Genomic DNA, 27,500 nt, shown 5'->3' with positions numbered 1-27,500 from the left:
TATTATGTATTCCTTGTTACTTAAATTTCACAGCGTTCCGGCTGCATTTTCCCGAAAAGTAACAGTGCCGTGACCTTTCCCTGAAAAGAGCGGGACGCCATATCTTAGAAACTAACCAGAGCATTGTCTTGAGAATAACTTCATTATATTTCCTACACCCAGATTACCTACCATCCTAAAAATAAATAAATAAATGAATAAATAAAAGGCGACTTCTGCAATACTACCATGCATCTCAGGAATTTGCGTTCCGGCTTCATAGGCTTTGCTTAGGTAAAAAGAGCTAGGTCTCTCTGCAAAGATCCGTGCACTCATCTTATTATTGAACTATATAGTTTTTTTTATACATCATATCAATTCGCATGAACGAAGTTCAGATGTCCAATGAGAATTACAGATACCCCTGCCAAACTAGGACTGCAAACTGAATCCTCATTAGTTTTATACTATGTAACAGAAATATTAACCAAGTGACTGGTAAAAAAAATAAATATACATCATTAGAAATAAGTTACCTTGAATACTTGATCCCAACTGAAGAGTTGCTCGAGTTACTGCAGTTTAATACACATCTACATTACATTGCAATGACAGTGATGAATAACCTAAAGTGAAGCAATTCAGTGTCTCAACTTCTTAGTTTTCTGTAAAAGAAAACTATTGAGATGCCTTTATGTTTGACCGTCCGCCCTTTTTCTGTCCCGCCTCGGATCTTAGAAACTACCAAGGCTGCTCATCTACCCTCCAATCATCAAACGTACCAAATTGCAACACTCTAGCTTCCAGTAGTTCTTATTTTGTTTGTTTGCATGGTGCTTTTACGTTGCACGGAACCAGTGGTTATTCAGCAACGGGACCAACGGCTTGACGTGAACTTCCCGAACCACATAGAGAGTGAACCTTCTATCACCAGAAATACACATCTCTCACTCCTCAATGGAATGGGCGAGAATCAAACCCGCGACCACCGAGGTGGGACGCTAATACCATACCAACCACGCCGCTGAGGCGCTTATTTTTATTAAATGTTAAAGTTAGCCATGATTGGGCGTCTGGCTCCTCTATAGGTGCCAAAAACATAGGCCACCACCCGGCCATGGCTGAGAGTTTCATGCAGCAATATACGCTGTACAGAAATCTCAAATGCGCCAAAGAACTTCAGCGTATCTTTTACCCGGTTTTTTCTCAGGCAAATTTCTTGTCCGTTTTCCAGTAGTCACGGTACTAACTGTGAAATAATATTCATGTAAAACTTTTCTCCATTCTCACGTTAACTTTCAAATAACGTTATGAGCGTCTGCCTCAGTAAGCTCAATGTTCCATTTTCAAATTATAAGGCAAGTGCCTACATATCAAGGTTATCTTATTATTATTATTTTATATCTCGGTCATCCTATTTGACTGGGTGGCTTTTAAAGCGTGAGGTTCCAGGTTGCATCCTGCCTCCTTACAAATCCATCACTTTCCTCACGATGTGCGCTGTCTTTAATAGCATATTGTTCCGTAGGAGCCCTGGAGCTACTTCAGCTTCTAGTTTTTCCACGTTTCTTTTTAGGGATCTTGGGATCGTTCCTAGTGCTCCTATGGCATATCCCATATCCTTATTTCTTTTTTAAGGTCTTGATACTTATTAGTGTTTTCTCTCTCTTTCTCATCTACACTGGTATCCCATGGTATTGCTACATCAATGAGTGATACTTTCTCCTTGATTTTACCGATTTATTTTTTCAGGTCTTGATACTTATACATTTTTTCTCTTTCTTTTTCATCTACTCTGGCATACCATGGTATTGCAACTTCAATGAGTGATACTTTCTCCTGGATTTTGTCAATTAGTGTCATATCTGGTCCATTGGCATGTATCACACTATCTGTTCTGATGCCATACTCCCTGAGGATCTTTGCCTGATCGTTTTCTATCACTCCCTCAGTTTGGTGTTGGTAGCACTTATTACTGCAAGGTACCTGGTGTGTCTTGCACAGGCTCCGGTGGAGGGCTTTTGCTACTGAATCGTGCCTCTTTTGTACTGGTTCTGTGCACGTGCTGGACATTCGCTAGCTATGTGGTTTATGGTTTAATCTTTCAAAGTGCACTTCCTGCATATGGGAGTGATGTTATTTTCATCTGTTGTTCTTTAGACATATCTTGTTCTTAGGGCTTGATCTTGTGCCGTTGTTAGCGTTCCTTCTGTTTCTTTCAAGAGTTGTCCACTCTGTAACCATTGCCCTGTTTCATTGCTGGCCAGTTCTTTAGTCTGTCTCTTGTACTGCCCGTGCATTGGTTTGCTGTGCCATTCCTCATTTCTGTTTTTCATTCTCCTGTCTTTGTATATTTCTGAGTCTTTGTATACTCTTATCAGTTTTTCTCCCCATGCACTCCTTATCCACTCATCTCCACTGGTTTTCATAAATTGCACCAGTGCTCTGTTCTCGATGTTGACACAGTCCTCTAGGCTTAATAGACCTCCCCCTCCTTCCATTCGTGTTATGTATAGTCTGTCTGTATTTGCTCTTGGATGTCATGCTTTGTGTATTGTTATGCGCTGTATCTGATTGCTGGTACTGCCCACGTGTGTATGGCTTTTGTCATTGAGTTTTAACTTGAGTATCGCCCTAAGTCTGTGCATATAGTCTTTCCTGATTGTGTCCTTCATCTCCTGGTGTTTTATATCCTCCCCCTCTTTTATCCCCAGGTATTTGTATCTTGTCTCATCCATGTGTCTGATGTTATTCCAATTTGGTAGCTTTATCCCTTCAGTCCTTGTCACTCTGCCTTTTTGTAAGATGACCAAGGTGCATTTTTCTATTCCAGACTCCATCCTGATGTCCCAAGATATAATCCTTACAGTCTGGGTCTTGATGTTTGCAGTCATTCATGAACATCAAATGGTTAATTCTGTTGCCTCCTTTCTTGAGTTGGTACCCAGGATCCATCTTCTGCAATGCTTTTTTTCATGGGAATCATGGCTACTACAAAGAGTAGTGGGGGACAGTGAGACCTTGAAAGATCCTCTCCTGGTGTTAACGTCTGCTAGTCTTATCCTAGAACTTGTAAGTATTGTATTTCAGTTGCTTATTGTATTTTTCAGGAAGCTGATGGTGTTTTCCCCTGCCCCATGTATTTTCAGGCATTCTATTAGCCACGAATGCAGCATCATGTCAAAGGCTTTCTTGTAGTTATTCCATGCCAAGCTTAGGTAGGTTTTCCTCATCTATTTTTCATTACCATTTTGTCTATTAGGAGCTGGTCTTTTGTGCCCTTACGCTTCTTTCTGCAGCCTTCCTGTTGGTAGGGGACAGTTGTATAGTCTTTCACTGATGATACCTGTTACTAACTTCCACATTATTGATAGCCATTTGATTGGCCTGAAGTTACTTGCTATATTTCCCTTGTTGCTGTTTTTTTGTACTAAGGATGTTTTCCTTGTGGTCACCCGTTTGGATGCATGGTGGTTTGTGATAAAGTGCTGGAGGTGTTCTGTAGGGCCTTGAAGGTTTGAGCCACTATACATGGCCTTCATCAGAACCTTGGGCTTTCTAGTTGGCCAGCCATTTTTGTAAGTTGGTGTTCGACTGAGTTTGTCATTTTCTTGGTGAATCTGTTTTATTCTCCCCATTTCTTCTGCCTTGACTTCCTGGAGCCATGTTGCACGTTTATTATGTGGTACTGGATTGCTCCAAATCTTTTCCTAGTCTCTTACTTGGTTCAGCTTCAGATATGTCCTGGTGGTTATCTTTCCCTCTTAGTTGGCTGTATAGTCTTTTCTGGTTGGTTCTGATTAGTTGTTGTTAATTATTATTATTATTATGTTAAAAAGAATGGATGTGTTTAGCTAATCAATTCTATACAATAACTCCTCTTATTTTTCTATTTAATCACTTTTCTGGCTTGGCAATATTATTTAACAATAACTGGCCAATATTCATATTGTTATTTAATAGAAAGGATGCGGGGATGTTTTATTTGTATTTCTAAAAACCATGGATTCAGGTGGCTGGTATATCAGAGTTCGCGTTCATGCAGAGTTTATTGACTGGTATATTCTACACTGGTATACAGGAAGGCTGGATGACTGGTCATATTCAAGAGGGGTTTGTTTCCTGGTATGCTGGTACAACTGATCGTTGCAAGGAAAGGTCCATCGTTGGGTATTCAGGCTGCCATTTTCAAGTTCTGCTGGTATTATGCTTCTTTTCCTGCAGTCATGTTTCAACCTCATCGCAGGTCATCTTCAAAACGAGTTAACAGAGGAACTGGAGAAGGTCTTGGTGGCGGTATTTTTAGTGACTCAGCTCAGGTGCTGACTTCTCATTGGTTGAGCCGGTCTCGGGCGAAGTCAAGGGTCTTCTCAAGTGCGAGCACTCTGGTATTCCTGGCAAAAGGTGCTGGAATTCTTGGCATCCTGCCAGTGTTCCTGATTGGTGCATGTGACTATTCCCAGCTATCCTATGGGCGGCAGTAGTAAGGAGAAAAGTTTTTGTGTGATGTTCAAGTTTGGCTTTTCCTTCTCAATATGCAGCACTTCCAGGAGCCGTAGGTAGTGGCGGTCGGTTGTCTAGTCAATAATTTCAATGCTAGGGATAATGTCATTCCTTTTGTTTTGCTCCTTATTGGACATGACAGATCCTTTTGGAGAAGTGCATGGAGGTCATCCTGATATATTTGCCGAGACATCATCAGACAGGGGCATATGTTGTGGGAGACCATGTTTGTCTTTCAAGGGATCTTGCAGGAATCCTGCTGGATTATTCCTCATCAGCATGCTGCTGGTCATCTTCGTTTTGTAGATGATAAGTTGATCTTGTCAGGATCGGTGGGGCTAACGTTTCCCTCAATGATATTCCTGAGGGCTTGTTCATCTTCCTTGTACCGTTGGTGGAAGTGCCCTTTGTAGAAGATCTTGTTTTGAGCTCTTGACAACACGACTGGAGTGTCCGTTGTCGATGAGGACCTGGGCAATGCATTCTAGCTCGCTGTGTTTATCATTTCAGAAGGAACAGTGGGAGAGAGACCTCTTAACATAGGCACTTATACTTCTCAGGACAATTGCTCTCTCCATTCATACACATACCCAGGTTCGTTGGCTTTAAATACACTTTCATACTAAACTGGGTCTCGTTCTGCTCTACAAGGACTTCAAGGTAGGGGAGGCGTCAGTCTTGGGAGTGAACTTTGGGCAGCTGTAGGCGTGGAAGGCACATCTCAGCTGCTAGATATCTTCCTCAGAGTTGGCGCTGACAACAGTATCATCGATATAGTGCATGCTCATCCTTGGCTTGTTAAAATTCTAGAAGACCTTCTGCTCCACGGTGCCCATGTAGAAATTGGTGAAGAATAACTCCGAAGGGAGAACCCATCATCACCCTGTCGATCTGGTTATACATATGGCCTCAGTGGTTGGAGAAGGGGCCTTCTCAGTGCAAATTTCTAATAAGGATTGAAGGGCGTGCTCTGGGATATTCAAGGATGGATTGCTGGAGTTCCTGTACACCCAGTCCAAGATGATCTGTATGGTCTCATCAATGTGGACGTTGGTGAACAGGGACTTCATGTCCATCGAAACGATGCATCCTCCAGAGGCCACTGCTTGTAGGGATTCCAAGCATTCTGCTGATGACTTCAAACTGTAGCTATCTTGAACATTCTGAGTCAAGATGGTATTAAGCTTCTTAGCTAGCTGGTAATTGGGGCAGGGATCTGGCATATAAAGGGCTGCAAAGTATTCCCTTGTTTGTGGGTCTTCAAGCTCCCATAGAAGTACCCCAAGTCATGATCACTGATGATAGGTGGTAGGTTAAAGGCATTGGAGGCGTCAGTTTCAGTGATTTTGTTCGCTTCTCTCTTGGTTTTGTCAACAGTATTCTTGGTAATCCTTGCGAATTTAGTGGTGTCTGCCAGGATTTCATCAATCTTCTTGTGGTGTTCCTGACGTCTCAGAGAGCATCAAGATCTACAAAGGGCACTTCCACTGATGGTATAAGGAAGATGAATAAGCCCTCACTAATCTCATCGAGGGACATGTTCAGCCTACCCATCCTGACAAGATCATCAACCTAGTTATCTCATACAAAACCAAGAAAACTAGCAGCCTGGTAATGAGCAATAATCCAGCAGCACCCATGCAAGGTGCCTTGAAGACAAATGTGGTCTACCCCCTACACATGCCCCGTCCGAGGATGCCTCGGCAAATACATCGAGATGACCTCCAGCGCTCTTCCAAAAGGATCTTCTGTCGTGTACAATAAGGAGCCATTTATAATCATGCCAGGACTGCCTACAGCAAGACAGTTAAAAGGAACGATATTATCCCTGAAATCGAAATTATTGACCAGACAACCAACCATCACTGCCTACACCTACTGGAAACGCTGAATATTGGGAAGGAGACGCCAAACTTGAATATCACATAAGAATTTTTTTTCCTCCTTACCTCCATCCAGAGGATGGCTGCAAATAGTCCCACGAACATGCCAGGCAATCAGAAATGTCTGCAGGATGCCAGGAATTCCAGCGCCCATTGCCAGGAATACCTGTGTGCTCGCACTCGAGAAGAACTGTGGCCATCATATGGGATTCTAGACTTCGCCCGAGACCAGCTCAACCAATGAGAAATCAGCACCTGAGCTGAGCCACTATAAATACCGCCACCAAGACACTGCTTCTCCAGTTCCTCTACTAACTCGTCTCGATGATGACCTGCAAGGAGGTCGAAACATGTCGACAGAAAAAGAAGTATAATGCCAGCAGAACTAGAAGATACCAGCATGAATACCCGACGACGAACCATGCCCGGCAACGATCAATTATACCAGCATACCAGGAAACGAACCCCTCTTGAATATGAAGAGTCATCCAGCCTTTCTGTATATCAGTATGCCAGTCGACAAACTCTGTACGAACACGGACTCTTAATATACCAGCCACCTGATTCCATGGTTTTTAGAAATAAAAAAAAAATCCCCGCATCCTTTCTATTAAATAACCATATGAATATTGTCCAGCTATTGAATAATATTGTTGAGCCAGAAAAGCGATTGATAAGAAAAATAGAAAGTTATTATATAAAATTAATTCACTAAACACAGCCATTCTTTTTAACAGGATATGTTTTAAAGAGTGTCTTCGTCCAAGATATCATTATTATTATATTATTATTATTTCCAACATGGTTGTAAGGTTGGGCAGTAATTCTGCTGTTTTAATCATATAGTTTATTATTATTATTATTATTATTATTATTATTATTATTATTATTATTATTGTTGTTGTTGTCCCAGCATTATTTCTGCTGTTTTACTTATATAGTAGTTACAGTTATTTATTCGTTGGAGTATAATAATAATAATAATAATAATAATAATAATAATAATAATAATGGAGAAACAATTCCATAGTTATGTAAATGTACATGTATTTGAATTTAAAACTATGAAGATAGCTTTCGGGAATCTGTTTGGTTCCCCTTAACAATAAGGGGAACCGAACAGATTCCCGAAAGCTATCCTTTAAGTTTTAAATTTAAATGTATATATATAACTGTGGATTTGGTTCTCCATTTGAAGACTCGTGCTATTATGAGGATTTTTTAAATAATAATAATAATAATAATAATAATAATAATAATAATAATAATGATACGAAAGCAATACTTCCTGCATGCAGGAGACAATGAATTTTTAATTATATTATTATAGCAATAAAAAATTCCTTAGCTGTCGAGGGTCACTGGCCCTCTGTCGGAGGAAGAGGTCAGTAATCCTCAAAATCGAAAGAATTCTACGCTAGAAGTGTCTTTTCGTCTCCCATAATAAAACACTACCACTAGAAGACGCTGACTCTCCTGAGCAAAGACACGCGGTTCTTATTGCAGCCCCGTAAAACACACCATATGAAACCAACGGAAAAAAATGTTCCCCAATTTAATTTCTGCCTTTTTAGTTTTCTGTAAAAGAAAACTTTTGAGATGGCCTTTTGTCTGTCCGTCCGCCCTCAGATCTTAATACAATGCTGAGGCTAGAGGGCTGCAAATTGGTATGTAAATCATTCACCCTCCATTCATCAAACATACCAAATTGCAGCCCTCTAACTTCAGTAGTTTTTATTCTAAGATTAAATTTAGCAATGAACTTGAGTCCGGTACCGCTATAGGTGCCAAAAGCACAGGCCACCACCAGGCTGTGGCTGAAAGTTTCATGGGAGGCCTCATGAGAGTTTCATGGTCGACGGCTGACAGTTTCATACAGCATTTATAGGCTGTACAGAAAACTCGATTCCGCATTTTTTAATTGTTTATTATAGCTATTTTTTACTGTAAAATGTCTCAAATTGATAAAATATGGCCTATAATCTTATATGTTTTCAATTAAACGTGATTTATGTGGTTATAAAAATGTACCAGGAAATGCCAGAAAATATTACACCACTTTCTGTTCATGCAATGATATTTAAAAAGAAATCATGACGTATAGGTTATTAGTAATCTGATATTCATTTAAGAAATACATACATAAATTTCTCGGGAAAATGAAATATTCGGCTGAAAACTAGTAAAATACTGATGTATCAAACTTGAGATGAGATTTCTTGAATGATTCATCCGCTCTGCTTCACCTCGGCAAAATATTTGATGACCAGTGTTTGCACCGGAAGCTTTCCATTTTATTTTTTATTATTTTTGTAGCCTTTTTAATATTTCTTTTGCAAGAAGCTTCATCCCATAAAAATCTCATTTTTATTAAGTAATAAAAGAAATATTTGGCCTTTGTACTAAAGTTTGTTTACTTTTTTTTTATTAATCACAACATGAATTATATGTGGTGATGACGTTTATATGATCTCCAATCCAACGTCAGTTGACAGTTTCTAAGTTCGCAATAATGATATAAATCATAGTTTAAATTAGCACTAGAACATTTACACTCCTACTCGTTTTGCTGAGGAAAAAATTAACACTGCTCAATACTCAAGAGAGGGACATAATCACATAATTCATACAATGTTTAAAATGGATGTTTGTGTTATATACGTTGGATACAAATATTATTTTGATTAGGTGGTCGCCTTTCCAAGTTGCATTACATAAGATTACGAGAGGGAGTTGTTTACCAAGTTGTGATCATGGACTCTTATTTCTGTGTTCTTCCTCAAGTCTATAATTGGAGAAATGCAATTAAGCAGCGTCGTCATTATTTTCTCGTATTGTTGACTGCAGTTCTATTATTGTCTTCTGTGAAATTCATTTGAACAGATAATTAAGGCACTCATTCGGAAAGGTATTATTAAGATCCAGATGATGTAGACAAGTGAAGCGTGTTTGCACAGTAAGCAACTGAAGGCTGGATGTGTCTTTATCATTAATGAAATGTTTTTAACAATGGCTGCATGAAAATCAACTCTAATTAAGCCAAAATGATTATGATTTAATAAAACAGAGATGACAATGATGGCAGTGACATCTCTTTCGTTTTATCCTCGGTAGTAGTTAAGATCTGAGGGCGGACAGACAAATCCATCTCTATAGTTTTCTTTTACAGACAACTAATGGTAGTAATAGAAGCTACTAGCGCGAAAATAAACATCCATACAATTTTATTCCCACGAAGAAGAAGAAAAAAAAACTGCGAGGAGACCCAGTTGATGCTGTCAAAATGAATTCCCCATCCGCTGTCGGTCTTCCGCGTTTCCCCTCTTTACGTTTCCCCTCTTTGCAAGCTCCTTGGGGAGTTGTTCTGAATCGGAAATGATCCGTGTCAGGGCTTTGGCTCTTTCTATTTATTCATTTTTGTACGTTCGATCAACCCGACACATTTTTTTTTTGAAAGGTTTCAGGGGTGCTACTAGTGCAGCTCCACCAAATTCACGCTTTCCCTGAGATTTCCTTTTATCAGGAATGCGCTAAATGCTACGATAATTTCGCATCGGCAATCGATTTCTTAATGTTTTCCTGCCGATACCGGATGAAATGTCGGATGTTCAGTCATTTTTTATTTCTAATGTTGGATGCACTGTGGCCATCGTATCGTTTCTGTAAGTGGCTACAAAATTTAATAAGCCCTTTTGCTTCGATGATATTGATAACACAGCCAACGTATTGTTCGGGCAATGACGTGCAATAAAATCACCCTCCCAAATAAAGTATTTATGAATATCGCTGGCAAGTCATCTCAAACTAGCATTTACCGTTAATTACTTTGCTACAGTTTGATTAACGAACCACATGTTGGGTCTAAAAACTACTGAGATGGCTTCGTCTGTCTGCCCTCATTTTTTCTACCTGCCCTCTGATCTTAAAAGCTACTGAAGCGAGAAGGCTGCAAATGAAATACAGTGTACTAGCAGTTGCTTCAAGCGGAATAGATGCAACCCTATTAACTGGCGAAAGGACTGCGCTGTCTTCTTTCAAACTCCCTTTGAGCCTGTCTAAAAGAGAACTGGCAACTTGTAGCATCAGTCGTGACTCTCAGTTGGTCATTTGGGATGAAGCGATCATGAGCCACAAGGGGACATTCGTGGCTCTTGACAGGGCCATGCTAGATCTGTGCGACAGCACACGGCTCATGGGAGATACAACCTTCTTGCTTGCAGGAGATTTCAGGCAGGTGTTAAGACTCCAAACCAACATGAGAGTCCAACTAAGCTGCGATGAGGAAGCAGGAGCATTTTCCAATAAGTAACTGGATGTTGGCAATGGCACTCTGGTTCGTGGACAGGATGGTCAGGGCACTTTGCCGCTTGGAAATTCAATAAAGGATACTCAAGAGCTCACATCTAGGGCTTTTCCTGACTTGGGCAACAAATTTAAAGACCATAACTGGCTGAGAACGTGTGCCATCTTGGCGGCAAAGAACGATGCTGTTGACGACACGAATCCGCAACTGCTGAAGCAGCTACCTGGTGAGGAATGCAGTTGCAAGTTCATCGACACTGCTCTCGATCCAGATGAAGTTGTGAACTATCCTGTGGAGTTCTTGAATAGTTTAACACCCTGTGGACTTCCACATCACCTCATAAAACTCAAGATTGGCGCACCAGTAATGCTTTTGAGAAGCTTGGAGCCACTACAGCTTTGCAGTGGAGCTCGCCTTATCATAAAAAAGATGATGCCAAGAGGCTTGGAAGCTACAAATGGGGAGGATGTGTTCTTACCCGGAATTTAGCTTATCCCATCTGACATACCTTTTGAGTTCAAGCCCCTTCAGTTGCCCTTATAGCTGAGCTTTGCAGTGAGTATTAACAGGGCACAAGGTCAGTCACTGGATGTTGTAGGCCTAAACCTGAAAAGGAGCCAGTGTTTTCAAATGGTCGACTATATCAAGGGTGTTCGAAAGTTGGCAATCACAATATGTAATATATTTATTTGCACACCTCATGGCAGAATGAAAAATGTTGTGCAATGAGTCACTTCAAAACTAACAGTTGTAATTCATATCATGCATCTGATGTCATGCCATTTAGATATATTACTACAAACTCCATTCTTTTTATTTTATCTCTCTGATCTGTGCTGGATGAATAACATTGGAATATCCCAAGTGATTGCTTATTCAGAAAGTGATTGCATAATCCAACCTGTAGCAGTTGACATCATAGATGGCATGTCCCCTCTTTATCCTGAGCAATGCCGGGTACATCAGCTAGTACATATATGCATAAATAGATATTCATACAAACATACACACACACACATACACACACACACATATATATATATATATATATATATATATATATATATATATATATTATATATATCTATTATATATATATGTATGTATATGTATGTATATATATATAAATAAAAGTTTTTGCCACGAAGGAAAATTGAAAAGCGAGATAGCCAAGAACTTTTGGGCTAACACGACCCTTTACTAAGGCATAACTGAAACATACAGAGGAAAAACATAGTAAAAGTAGGCTTCATATCCAAACGGACATTACAAGATTCAGTTTGGATAGTAAGCCTACTTTTAGTATGTTTTTCCTCTGTATGTTCAGTTATGCCTTAGTAAAGGGTCGTACTAGACCGAAAGTTCTCGGCTATCTCGCTTTTCAATTTTCCTTCGTGGCAAAAACCTTTATTTATACATAGCATCACGTTTTATATACTTCGTGATCAGGTTATTCATATATATATATATATATATATATATATATATATATATATATATATATATATATATATATATATATATATATATATATATATATATATATATATATATATATATATATATATATATATATATATATATATATATATATATATATATAGTTTGTGTGTGTGTGTGTATACTATACGAAGGCATAATTTTCCGTGAAAATAATTGGCACCGAAGATTAAGGCTTTTTCTGTGTTAATTAGTATGTAAAAATATTTTATTATTATTTTCTGTTAGACTAATCCCTCCATTAGTTTTAAATCGTTGTAAAATGGTTGAACCCAGTAAGTTATTTAACAAAAGGTGAAAACAACTAATTGATTTTTATTTTTAATCAAGAATTTCCCGCTTTCTAATCTAAAGTTTAATATGTTCGATTTCCAACAACCTGACAATGAAAACTAACCCAAAGAATTTTTTTTTTCTTATTATTTACTTTGCTTGCTGACGGAACCTAAATCTCCGACCGAAACTGTTTTGTTCGAGATTACGCAATTAAATGATTTCGCTTGAATCGCTCGAGTCTGGGATTTTCATGTGATGCTAATTAATGAAGGAAGGAAATCCTGCAGGAAAATTGAAATAAATCACCGTGTTAATTAACGTTGGAGCAGCTTCGTTCCTCGGTGATTTTATACTCCATACGTTTATATGTTTATATATTTATTTCTATATCATGTATATATATATATATATATATATATATATATATATATATATATATATATATATATACATATATATATATATATATATTACTATATATATATGTATATATATATATATATATATATACACACACATATATATATATATAATATATATATATATAAAATTTCTCGATAATGGTGATACAACTGTAAAACATGCCTGGATATGGACACGCCGCTCTGAAATACGCTAATTTCTTTTATCATTGATCCCTTCTTTGGAAATTATGACCTAATTATTATAAAACTAACAAAACACACCTTGCATTTAGAAGGTCACTTGTTTTTTCAGCCTTTTGGCGCGTGGGTGGTTTTCCCTGTGGATAAATGCAAGATTGTTGAATTCCATATACTTGGTAGAAGTTTCATAAAAGTTTTTAAAAAAGTATGAAAGTCAAGGTAATAGGAAGTGATATTTGCTGCTAACACTCATTACCAGTCAGTTACGTCAAAAAATACCGTAATTATGTTAAAGTTATGTATTTGCATTTGCTTATGTAATTTTATGAATGACATTCTCTCTCTCTCTCTCTCTCTCTCTCTCTCTCTCTCTCTCTCTCTCTCTCTCTCTCTCTCTTTCTTTCAATACAAAATTGTGTTTTCAATAGCTGCAATAAAAAGCAAACTGTATTGGAGATTATATTTTTTGCTGTGCATGGTGCCAAAATGAAATAATTTATCTTAATATTAACAACGCAGTGTTGATTGTTTGTTTTTGCTTACGTTCAACTCATTTTTTTTTTGGTAAAGGATGCGATATAGTACAGATATGGAAGAAAAATGTCTTCAGTTTTTTGCACAAGGTGATCAGAAATTATCTTAAACTGCGTCTTTTTATTCCTGCACTGCAGAAAGGCCATGGTGTATGATGTCAATATCTTTCTTATGTAACGTGTGTATTTCTTCATTAGAAGTTATAGATAATTTTATAAACGGTGTTCTTATCAGTGGAGGGTAACTTATTGTGCACACACATGCACATTTCTCTCTCTCTCTCTCTCTCTCTCTCTCTCTCTCTCTCTCTCTCTCTCGTAGGTTTGAATCACTATGAAATTGTGGATGTATTTTTCTATCACTTTTTATGTACCATAGTTTGCATGAATATCAGTAAACTATATATTATTTCAAAGGCAATTTCGCTTGGTGTAAAGTTTATATATCTATGTTACTATATTTTGGGCAAATAGTTTTATGGTTGATAATAGAAATTTTTGTTATTGTCTCACTTCAACACGTCATGTGGACTTTTATTTTCGTGGTTTTGTTTTTCGAACGCACGACAATAAAGTGCAATTATGCAGCTTTGAAATAACAAAACAAACATTTTTGTATCATTTTTTTACCTTGGCTGACGTAGTAGCTGGCATCAATTGCAGTAAAACATACGCCATTCGAAAGGCAATTAATCATAGTTTTTGAATGTATTGAAAAATAATATATCCCGATTGTTTATACTTTAATTTGGGTTAGTTGTATGGCAAACAATAGAAATTTCTGAGCATCATAACACCAAAATACGTTAAAATAAAAACAATAAAAAAATAAATTAATACAGACATGATATGTAAGGGGAACAAAGTCTTAATAAAAGGTGTCTTGAGGAAAAGTACGTTGAAGTACAAATTTTCAGAAGTAATATATAAGACCTTTAACGTTTCGTCTTCTCATATACTGAAAGCAGAGAACATATTGAACATGAAATTGTTTGAGTCATTATTCACGAGGCTTAAAATAAGGTGATGCCAGATTATTTTTTTTAAATTGAGGGGCATAGTTAGGCTCATTGATGGGGTCAGTGGTTGTACCTGAACTTGTTGACTACATTTGTCTTTTTTGGCTGTTGTCATGGCTAGGGCAAGGTTCTTCCTCATCAAAACATTCTCAATAGATCGTGCCTGTCACAGTTTGTTTGGGAAAAGAGGTGTGACATGCCTTACAACACCTAGAGCTGAAGTGGGGGTAGTGGGTACTACATGCCTTACGACACATAAAGCTGAAGTGGAAACAGAGGTTGTGACTGCCTTACAACACCTCGAGGCTGAAGTGGGGGTAGTGGGTACTACATGCCTTACGACACATAAAGCTGAAGTGGAAACAGAGGTTGTGACATGCCTGACGACACCAAGAGCTAAAGAGGGAATAGAGGGTTTGGCATACCTTACGACACCTAGAACTAAAGTGGGAACAGCGGGTGGGACATACCTTACGACACCAAGAGGTAAAGAGGGAACAGAGTGTGGGACATGCCTTATGACACTTAGAACTGAAGTAGGGGATGAAGTAGGGTATCCTGACTTGTGTTGTTTAATGGAGGGGACCGATGGTATTTATTACTGATAAAAGCCTTCTTGATTTTTGTTAGTGTGCTTTTTTCAGTCTGATTGACTGACTGGTATTGTAGGAACTCATTCAAGTTCCCTATGGGCCTCGAGGGGCCAGTTATAATAATAATTAATTATAATAATTGTTGTTAATGTAAGTTCTTCCCAGGGAAAACTGAATTCGGTGATATATGATCTTTGTGGCTGAAGTGTGTGCAAACATATATGTATATGTAAAGTCTAATGGTCATATTTGTGTAAGGTACGTATACATTTGTAATCATCACACTGCCCTCTTAAGTTCTCGATATTTTCACACGTCCTGATATCTTGGATGCTGGTTTGAATCTTGTCCGTGGTTTCAGAATTTCACTTTGTTTCACTTTGTTTGGTTTTCAAAATAAGCTGCTTCTTATTATTTTATAATTTTCTTTTAGTGTTTTCTTGTCAGTATCGTACCTCCTGCAGAATGGAAGGGTGTTTAGTTCTTTTTTTTTAAATTTGCTTTCTTCATGCATGATGCTCATTTCAGGTGGTATTCTGTTGTATAGTCTTAGTGCACAATGTTCATAAACTCTCTCGCTTCACTTTCAATTTATTCTAGGTTTAAATAGCCTACTGATGCTTCACTTACACGTCTGATCACAATATTCCTTTCAGGTCTAAAGAAGCTTAAGCAGTTTCTTAGATATGTTGGTTTAACATGTTTCAGTGCTTTGAAGACTGTAAGAAGTATTTTGTATTCTATTCTTGTTTTTAATAGGAGCCAATGTAGCTCAGTTAGTGCTGGGGTTATTCTGTCATGACAACACAGTCCCTTTACTAATCTATCCTCTTTATTTTGTACTCCTTGCAATGTTCTTATTATGTAATTAGGGAGACCGTAGTATATAACATTGCAGTAGTAAAGCCTCGAAATTATTTGGTTACAAATTACTGTTTTAAGTATATCTTCATTTAAATATTTTCTAATAAATGCAATGTTTTTAATATGATAGTTACAGGTTTTCACAATCACTAATGATTGGTCTGATTAGTCAAGACACACAAAACCAATAACCCTATCAGACCAATGATTAGTTCAGTAGGCTTAGTTATGTATAATTTATCTAAATGGCTTGTAAAAATTCTTACACCTTTGGTAAGAAACATTTCTAACACGAATGTTAAAAACAGTGTTGATTATATAAACAAATTGAATAGTTTAAATTTGAATTTTGATTTTAATATGGTTAGTTTTGATGATGTCTCTTTATTTACAAAAGTGCCTGTAGATGATTTACTTGAATATTTGGAGGATGAATTAGAACGTCATGATATTCCCTTAACTGTAGCAAACCTCATTAGTCTCATAAGGTTATGTATCAAAGATAGTAAATTTTGTTTTAATAGGGAATTTTTTGTACAAAAGTTTGGCATGGCTATGGGTAATCCCTTATCTCCTGTCCTTAGCAATATTTACATGGAATTTTTTTAGACAAAACTCTTACCAGGAATTTTGACCCAAAAAGTTATATGGATTTGGTATTTGGATGATATTTTCTGTATTTGGCCAGTTCACGAAAATCTTCAGGAATTCCTTAATAATCTCAATAATTTAGTCCCTTCTATAAAATTAACTGTAGAGGAAGGAAGAAACTTTAATTTGAATTTTCTTGATGTAACTGTCCATAGAAATGATAGAAATTTCACCTTTTCAGACTTTCGGAAATCAACTAACATTGCCTCTTTTGTTCATTACTACTCCAGTCACCATCAAAATGTTAAATTCTCTGTTTTTTCTGGGATGTTCCTAAGGGCTTTACGTGTCTGTAGCCCGCAGTTTATTGACGCTGAGATTAAAACTCTTTATGATATTGCATTGAAACTTAAATACCCAAGGACTTTTGTAGATGTGGCATGGAAAAGCGCTAGAAAAACAACTTATTCAACTTATGACAAACTTGAATTTAGTAAGCATAACATTCTAAAATTACCTTATGATGAAAGGTTTTTAGATATTCCTAGAATTTTAAAGCTTTTTAACGTAAATGTTGTTTTCAGTAATATTAATGTCAAGAGTTTCGTAATGTAAAATTCTCCTAAAGATCTTCCAGGCTGCATATATGAAATTCCTTGCAAAAAGTGTGATAAAGTCTATTGCGGTCAAACCGGTAAATCTCTTTCATAATGTCTCAAACCGCACCAATATTCTGTGAGAACTGTACAAATATCGGATGCATTATTCGTACATATGAGAGATTTAGATCATCCTATTAACTGGAGTCAAACAAGAGCCTTAATCCCATGTAATGACACAGTTAAAAGGAATATCATTGAATCTTGCTTCATCAAGTCAAATAATAGAAATGTTCTAAATTTAAGTCTTGCTTTATTTAAACTCGATACCTTCACAATGAAAAAGTTGTAGATAAATATAAGCAACAAAATTAATATATTTAGTTTTTACATGTTCTGGATACGTTGTAGATTATGTTAGGGTTAAATCTGTTTAAGTTTGTGACAGAGTGATATCCAATAATCCTGGATTATCTCTTTCATTTTTACCCTTCTGACTATGAACCATCTGGTATTCTTGATCTTTTTGTTTACCTGCTAACTTTCTTTCCAACTGTATTTCATTCGTTCTTTGACAATGTCTTAGAAAGAGGAAAGCGCTTGGATTTCTGCCTGTCATTATTTCCTATGGTATTTCGCTTATATATATTATTATAATATATATAATATATATATATATATATATATATATAATAATATATATATATATATTATATATATATAATATATATATATTATATTATTATATACATATATATATTAGTATATATATTATATATATATATACTATTATATATATACAGCATATATACATATTATATATATTATATATATATATATATGTGTGTATGTGTATATATATTATAGATATATAGATATAATATATATATATATTTATGTATATATATTATATATATATATATATATATATATATATATATATATATATATCCTTTACGATGCAATGAAAAAAGTAATAAAAATTTGTCATCATTTATTCACGCAAAGGTATGCGAGTATTTATTGAAATATATATGGAAATAATCCTTTAATATGCTTTATGCTGGAATAATTACATCCGAATACAATTACATTATGTAATGTTGGTGCCCAATGGTAGTATCTGTTCGTCATGGACAGGTACAATTGCCATCTAGTACGTCTGCGTTTGTATGTTTGTATGTTTGTTTTATCCTCCTTTGCTTTGATTTAATGCCCAAAAACTCTTCATTCACATTGACCTCGACCTTTACAAAGCCTCTCCTCGAACATTACATGTATCAGTAGAACCACCATTGTGTTGCTGTTCTTTCTCGGTCATTCCGAAGATGGGAGTATTGTTAAATGCAAATCCTTTCTCTAGATATGAGATGTACAGTGTATTGTTAAGATATTAGTAAGTCTTCTATGTGTTGCTCTTCAAATGTTTCATTGGATGCAATGTATTTACACCATTTCTTCCACAAACTTTTGTATAATACTTTACTCCTCTTTGACCGAGCACTAATGCACAAATGGATAATTTGATTTTTCTTGATATAGTAGGTCTTTATAGCAAATTGTTAGACGTATGACGCATTGCGTCCAAATTATACGTAGTCCTCTTAGCTTTGCCTGGAAAATTGTACTTTTATGTTCCACACTGAGACCCTTGGTCAGGTTATCACGAGTATGGTGTAGGCATTCGTTCTTGATGCTGGACGCTTTGGATCCTCTGCATGATTTTTGTTTTCTTAGCCAATCTTGAATTCTTTAATGATATTCCATGCTCCACTTGTCTCAGGAAGTGCGGTCTGTGTTTAAATATAAACCTTTGTTAGTTCTGAATCCTATTACTTAATTGTGCTGTGATAAGGAAGATGGTAATATTATTATCTTGAGACTCTGTGACAAGTTTTGTTTGTTTTTTGTTATTCTTGTGTCATAACCTTTTGTTATGTTATTCTTGTCATAAGTTTTTTTATGTTGTTCTAATGTCAGTCTAATGTCATTATCTGTTTTTATGTTATTCTTATAAGTTGTTCTTTTATATTATTCTTATAGCATAATTTGTTTTTATATGTTATCCTAATTTTATTTCAGCGAATTATTTACTGATTTTGATGAAACCTGGTGGGAGGTATATTGTGGATAGACGATTATTTTTCCCAGATTATTTTATCTCGGCGGGTAATGAAGTTACCTGGTATTTTATTTTATAAATTGCATTATTTTTTGGACTTTGCTCTCTAGTAATCAACACTGTGTTGAAATTAGCCTTCAGGAGAGTGTTTTTTTTTTTCTTTTTTTCAAGAAAGGCTTTTATTTGTACCTGGCCTTGTGGATTCTTGGCCAGTACATTCCCTGAAGGTAGGTGAGCATCTTCCTAAACGGTTTGGACCTTAGCAATTTTTCCAGGGTCACAGGTCAATTTAAAGGATATTTTATTTTACCTTGATTTTGGTGAAGTTTGGTGAAACAGTACTTTTAATATTATTAATTCGTTTCCAGTATATCTTTAACTTGACCAAATTCTATTCCTCAGCGAGTCTTTTTTTTTTTTTTTTTTTTTTTAATGAAAATTGCCTAGTAGGTAATCGGGGAGGGAGATCATTTTTTATCTTGAAGTCACTTATTTATTTAAACGTCATAATTTATATTTTCACTGGATTTGATGAAATTTGGCAGCCGTCTACTTGTAGTGATAGTCGGTTATATTCCCCTGGATTTGAATTCATAAAATCTTCATATTCACGATTTGAATGAAACAATATAGGACATCTATATAGCAGTGATTTTTATTGAGGGCAATTGCTTTATGCAATGGAGGTGTCGAATACAGGATCTGATCGTCATAAGAGGTACAATAGAGATGCTTTAGATTTAATCTGTATTTTTTTTTTTTGCAGTGAAAGGCATACAGTCATACTTAAAAATAAGTGGGGTATTTGTAGTAATGTTAAAACTGTTAGTGTTCCCTACCAGTTTGATGAGAAAAATTCATCATTCCGCATCGAATGAACGTTTGATTCCTAATAAAAAAGAAGACCGAATTTGCCCTACTAAAGTGATGACCACCGACCCTGCCTTTTAAACTGTGCATCATGGAAAATCCATTATGAAGCTGTCATCGCCCCGCGAGGATCAATGCGTTTCGCATCAAGAGCGTCACTTTGATCAGCTCCGTCGCTTCTCATGAAAGAGCATCTTCACTTCAGGCTATACGCTTAGCATAGCGCTCTTGTCTCCTTCGGGGATAATAATGCAGCACGCTTTCACGTTACGATAATGAAGCATTAAATCACCGGGTAAAATCACCCCGCTAATGATGATTAATGTTCCAATTAGCAATTACCTACCATCAAAATATCCTCGCGTCATGTCATGGCCTCGGCAGTTTCGAAGGAGCGATTAATTCTCGAGGCCGGGTTACACCTAATCGATCCCCTCCCCCAGGCGGCGGTTACGGTCCACCTTCTGGGGAAAGGACGAAAATGAGACTTGAAAATGATCCTGCTTGAGAAAATGGAGACGAGATCATGTTCAGGAAAAAAAAAGGTTTGCAGTTATAATCGTTTCCAATTTGCTGGCATTTTGCCTGTTTTATTTTTCCCCCTAGCATTTGCCGTGCGCGTAAGAAAGCAGGAAAAATCCAAATGGACGTCCTTAATTTAAAACTTATAATGATGCTTTATTGTTGCTAATAATGATGACACTGTCGTCACTGGTTTTTCAGGAATTTTGAACTTCTTCTCTATCTTGCGAGTTGCCATTTTTTCAGCATTTTGAGGAATTAATGGTTTTCTTGGTTGAAGGAAAAATATGCTTTTAAGTTTCAAATTTTGATACGAAGAGCGATTTTTGCCATCGGATTTTTTTACCCTTGAACAGTCTTCTCCCTGATGTTGAAACAGTTTCTTGTGCTCAAGATGCTGTTATTTTTCACACTTTCATTGCTTTTTTATATGTAATTGAACATCCATCCCATATTCAGGTATTTTTTTTATCTTCAATAGAACAGTGTCTCTATTAAATAGTACGTTACTGTTGTTAATTTCTCCTAAGCGACATGACCAATTCATGTAAAACATTTTTATGAATATTCGAAGCCATTTTCCATGGTCATCATTCATTATCGTCCTCATTACAGAATCAACCCCCATGGCCGTTCCTTGGACAACCACAACCCACTGCTAAAGTTTCACCATCTCCATCACCTGTAATTCCCTAAGTTCCCTTCATCATCACGAGTGCACCTGTCATGTAAAAAATCATATATATATATATATATATATATATATATATATATATATATATATATACATACACACACACACACACACACACACACACACACACATATATATATATATATATATATATATATATATATATATATATATATATATGTATATGATATATAATATATAATTATTCATTGTGTGGTATCTTCCTTTCATCTTGCTAGCAACATCCAGTTCTTCTTCGTTAAAAGGAATTCCAGAGACGCTTAGATGTTGCCCGCTCTTCCACTACAGCTATTGACAGCTTCTCTTTTGTCAGGAATCAGAAATATCAGAATATTTATCTCCCAAGAAGTGCAGTAAAGTATTTAGCTTTTCGACCCCAGAAACGGAAATGTACTTTAAAACAAAATGACTTTTCTTATCATAAATGTCTCCTATATAATAAAATGAGGATTCAGACAAGTCGGTCAAAAATGTCCCTTAACACGAAAGCCTTTTAATCTTGGTAAATAGCTGATTTTCTGCGATGACAGGTCAGCTAGCAATAAATTAGATATATTAAAGCCACTTTACGCTTTTTTTATTCTTTTATTTCAAAAACTACTTAAATCTGAATTGATTAGTGCTGTCCTACCTTTGAATAAGACCCGTAGGTATTTGTTAAATACCCACTTGGCCCGGTTACCATGGCATGACTTCGGAATTTCAGTCAATGCCAACGTTGAATTATAGGAAATAACGCCTTGAAGAAGTTTTGTCACAATCATAAACGTTTTGAATAATACTAGTTATTGTAACAACAATGTATAAAAGCGCCTCAGTGGCGGGATCGGTATGGTCCTGGCCTGCCACCTCGGTGGCCGCGAGTTCGTTATTCGGGCATTCCATTGAGGAGTCAGAGATGCGTATTTCTGATGATAGAAGTTTACTCTCGACGTGGTTCGGAAGTCACGTAAAGCCGTTGGTCCCGTTGCTGAATAACCACTGGTTACATCAACGTAAAAACACCATACAAAACAAACAATCAAACAGTGTATAATATATAATCGTTAAGGTTAACTTTTCAAGCTTTCATAATGAAAATGTAAATAAAATGCAGTGATTTTGTTGAAATTTTCAATAATATTAGATTATTATAGAGTAAAGATAATGCTAAAAGTAAAAAGACAAGAAGGTAGCCAGGTGCACATTCGTTTACACACAAGGTTTACGAACAATCCATCAAACTTGTCGCACACTGAACTTTCACGGTCGCTTTTGTGATTGTTAAAGCTCTTTTTTGTTACTACGTCTCCCGTCCCATCTTCCCGGCATTGACTCTTATCTTTCTCTCCTCATTCTTCCAATATTTTACCAGCCTGTCATCCTCCATTTTTCTTCACATGACCATAGCAACTCGCCCAACTTCTTTGTACTTAATGTAAACTTGTTATATCTCTATTTCTCATGCTTTCAATTCTTCTCATTCCAGATACAATATGCAAACTCTTCAGCCTATTTTCCCTCTTTCGCTTTTAGCATGCGTATTCCATTTCTTTAAAGAAAAGTTGGTGCAACAGCTATGTCATACTCTACACCTTTGGTGTCCATAAATACATAGTTTTCGTCTCTCCAGAGTGTTGAATAGATCCTGCTACTTCTCTTGCGTTGTGCCACTATCAGGGATTAAAATGGCTCCTCATTACCTGTAAGAATAATCCCCTTCCATCTGCTTGGTTCCTTTTACCTCCATAACTATACTAAAGCTCTCATTCACTTTCAACTTTAACCTTGCAATTTGCTCCACTCACAACCAATTTCTCATCCCGTAACATTGCATTCACATCCAAACTTTTTCTGTGAAACTTTTATTATTCCATCCATAAAGTTAATACAAAGCCATGGAGACAATGAACTCCCTTGTCTCAGACCCTCGTTGCATCAAACTTTGAACTCTGTGTTTTCATATTCGTAACGTACAGTTAGTTCTTCATGTAATATTTTCACCCCTCTCAACAGAATACCTGCTATGCCATACATCCTTCGTACCAAAGTCAGTTCTATGGATGTCTTAATTTTCTGTGTGCCACATTGTACAGTTTGTCCCTTGCACTTTTTCCCAAGGTCTGTCTTGAAGTAAATGCTTGATCCACACTACCCTTACCCTGTCAGTTCTCGTTTCTTCTGTCTTACCAGCTCAGTCAAAATCTTACCATGCTAGTATTGCTATGTTCCCACAAATCTTAGTCGTCTCTATCAAATCCCTCTTCACCTACCACTTTAAATTCTTTTCTTCATTCAGAAAGGCCTTACACACCCTGGCCAGCCAGCCAGCCACTCGGTTACCCTGAGCTCATATATATATATATATAGCGTGTTTCGAAATTAGAGCCCCCCACCCTCTACAGCATAAACTAAAATTGATATGGGTAAAAACAAAAGTAATTCAGAACAGATATTTATTTAAGTTTCTCTCTGGGTATTTAACATTTTGTGGCCTCCATCTGCCTGTACCACAGCCTGCATTTTTGAGGGGTATGATTTCAGCAAATCGCAAAAAAGCCGAGACTCAAACTCCATTTCCCTGAGCACTTCAGTCACCTCTCTTCGCAGGTCGTTGAGGCTTGGTATACCATTATAGTTGACTGTGCATGCTTCAACACAATCCTTTAAGAACTACCTGGAAATTCACTTGATGAGAAGAAATCGATACCACTGTTTCGAAGCAGCTCCTGTGTCTAAAGAGCCTTGAAACATGGTGCCTTCTCATGCAAAAATGTGACCTCTTCAACAGATAACGCATTTTCAGGATCTTTGAGGAAAGGAAGTATTCGCCATTCCATGACTATCCTTTTTCTTTGATGATCCACATTAACCGTTTGGCTGTGAAACTGAGAAAAATTCACAAACATTCAGGAAATTTCACAACTCAGCGATAGCGCACATCATCGCTGATATCCAACTTTGCAGCCCAAGGGATGTCATTTTTATGATTTAGCTTCCTGACTGTGTAAATGAAGAATTCATCTGATGCAGCAACATGGAGAAAGTCAGCTTCATTCCAATCTTTAAGAAATGAACCAAAAAACCAAGCACGGTCTTCTCTCTGATGCTGAGTGATGTTGGGCTTGCTGATAACATGAAATGGCTTGAAACCAGATTTTTTCAACTCACGATATACAGCACCTATAACTTCTCTTCTTTCCCCTTTTTGTTTCTAGTTCAAGCTCCAATTTACGTCTTGGTCTACCCACTGCCTCAGCTATGTCTTTTGACTCCTGAGAAAGGACTTCAGGACTTCCATGATTCTCATTCTTTTTGCGATGACAGTCATATGGATTTTTGTTCTCTTTTAATATATTCATCTATCCAGGAACTTGAAATGAAGGATGTGCCAGCATCCCTGGCCTCTCTGAAGGTTATAGCCCGGATTCGGTCAATCCATCTGATATCCCCTGAGTCGTTAGCCATGGCTGTATCTAACTCCATCACTCAGTCTGAAAATACAAGAAATGTAAAATGAAAAATAGTTTAATAGAAACTTAAGATAATGTACTTGGAGATAGGCTATAGCAGAAAATTTCATAACTTTCTATTTGTTCTGTAGAGGGGGGGGCCTCTAATTTCAAAACACCCAGTATTATATTTATCACAAAATAGCCCACATAACTTCACTGCGTATGTACTATATCCATACTACGCTTGTTATGCTTCGATGAGACGGTTTGGTTTAGATTCCAGAATCGTTATTTTCCAAAGTACAAGCTTCTGAAGACATATTAAAGACTTTTCTATCAGGTATCACCTTATATTTTGAATATAATATTATATATATATATATATATATATATATATTTATATATATAATATATATATATATATATAATATATTTAAAACTGTTTATGATCCTCTACGAAGGAAGAATACCCGCTTGTCCTCGACCTAGTACATATTCGAACCCTTTTATTTTCTAGAGATATTACGTATCATCAACCCGAAAATTGCATCGGGATGAAGTCCCGAGTTGAAGAGACTCGGTGGCTCTGCGATGACTCGGTGATGATTAGTTAAATCAGTGATATGGCTTGACATTTCCTCTCGTAACCGACGAGGTCTTCCTGATGAGTTTCTTGTAAATCTAATATTAATGCTAATGCCGCCGCCGCCGCCGTCCCAATACGGCCGCATTTCTTACGATTAGTTTTCCGGGGATTTTATGCGTTTTGAATAGTAATAGTAATAATACTTTTTATTATTATTATAATAATAATAATAATAATAATAATAATAATAATAATAATAATAATAATAATAATAATAATAATAATAATAATAATTTATTAGGGAAAAACTCTCTATCACGAGAGTATATATAATGTTTTAAAGGGTCCACAATAATACAAAGTGTAAGAAGTCCGTGTATAATTTTGAAGACTTTACAGAAAGCTTTCGAACCCTTCCCTGGGTTCATCTTCAGTCCAAATGAACAAAAAGTTACGGCAAGTACAGAAGTAAATTTAAAAGACAAGAGACGTTGAAGATCGTTGACAACGGTCGTTAGCTCGTTAATGGACTTCTTACACTTTGTATTATTGTGGACCCTTTAGAACAAAATTAATAATAATAATAATAATTAATAATAATAATAATATAATAATATAATATAAATTAATTAATTATTATTAATTTATTAATTAATTATTATTATTATTATTCTTATTAAAAAATTAAAACCCCAATAGTAGCACGAGTCTTCAAATGGAGAGACAAATCCACAGTTATGTAAATATACATATATTTAAATTCAAAACTTTAAGGATAGCTTTCGGGAATCTGTTCGGTTCCCCTTATTATTATTATTATTATTATTATTATTATTATTATTATTATTATTATTATTATTATTATTATTGCCCTTTTTTACACTTTGTGAACTATTCAGTTTTTGGATATTGGCATTTACAATTTTTTTTTAGTTTCAGTACCATCGTTATCTGACAGTCCCGTCTTTCACGTCGCGCATTATTATTTTACAGAACATTGATGTTATTATAAGTAAATCTCGTTATCTGCTCACAGATTAAGGGAAGTACCACAATGAAGACATGTGAAACATGAAAATGAAGATAAAATTGTGAAGAGACGGTAAATATTTGAGATATTCTTAAAGGTCACAGCTCGGGATGAATGTCACAGTTACGTGATTGGTTTTAGTTATATAACTCCAAAGCTTCATTATTTAAAGTTTATTTCAAAATATGATTTCTATCATTTTTCAATTTATTTTCAATCTTTCGTGAAAGCCTTCTAGTGTGAAACCTCACTTATGTAGTAAGATTCATATGGATTATTTGAGGGTTGACTACACAAACGGCGTCTGCATGAAAAATTCGTAAATGAGTCTGTATATTAGGTTGATATTCTTTATTCAAACGTTATCAGCATGGTAACCATCCAAATAGGAATGAAGGTATTTAGCGAGTTCTCCCAAAGATATCTTAAGGGTTTGGATGAGAGAGTGGATGAGAATTCACTGAGGGACCCGATGATGGATGTTTCTTCCTGTGAGTGCCAAGGACAGCAGATGAACTTTTGCAAAGGGCCCTCCTGATCTGGTGAACCAATCGTGACCAGTTTGGTACGTGAGCTCTCTCACAAAGGGGATAATGACTATTGGCGGAGCACCGAAGAGAGAACTATGGTTGTGGGATTCAAATTATCAAAAAAGCAGGACTGAATAGTTTATTTATGAAAGAACACACTTAACAACTACAAAACTGTTAAAATAAGCAGAGCAAATAATAGCAGCAGTAGTGGTGACTTCACTCGCTCGATGAGACGTTACTCGCATGTTTGGTTGAAAGTGACAATAATGACATTTTTAATTGTGTGTTATTTTTATCATATATTATTACTTTCTAGTGTAAAGATCCATCTGCAGGTAACCAATATAATTTAGTATATTTTTGGATGTAGAGAAATGAAAGGATTTCGGAGGTGGGAAAATGGATGCATGAAGAGAACTTCTCTTCTTGGTTATAGTCAC

The 27,500-nt window shown here is 36.3% G+C and overlaps 1 protein-coding gene across 2 annotated transcripts in view; it reads right to left on the bottom strand.

The window, feature by feature from the left end:
- LOC135212981 (uncharacterized) overlaps positions 1–27,500 on the bottom strand; it is a 373,893-nt gene that overhangs the window by 224,806 nt on the left and 121,587 nt on the right. The window lies entirely within an intron of this gene.

This window comes from Macrobrachium nipponense, chromosome 42, assembly GCF_015104395.2.
Source record: "Macrobrachium nipponense isolate FS-2020 chromosome 42, ASM1510439v2, whole genome shotgun sequence".
Classification (NCBI taxonomy): Eukaryota; Metazoa; Arthropoda; class Malacostraca; order Decapoda; family Palaemonidae; genus Macrobrachium; species Macrobrachium nipponense.
This window is presented reverse-complemented; position numbering and strand designations above follow the sequence as displayed.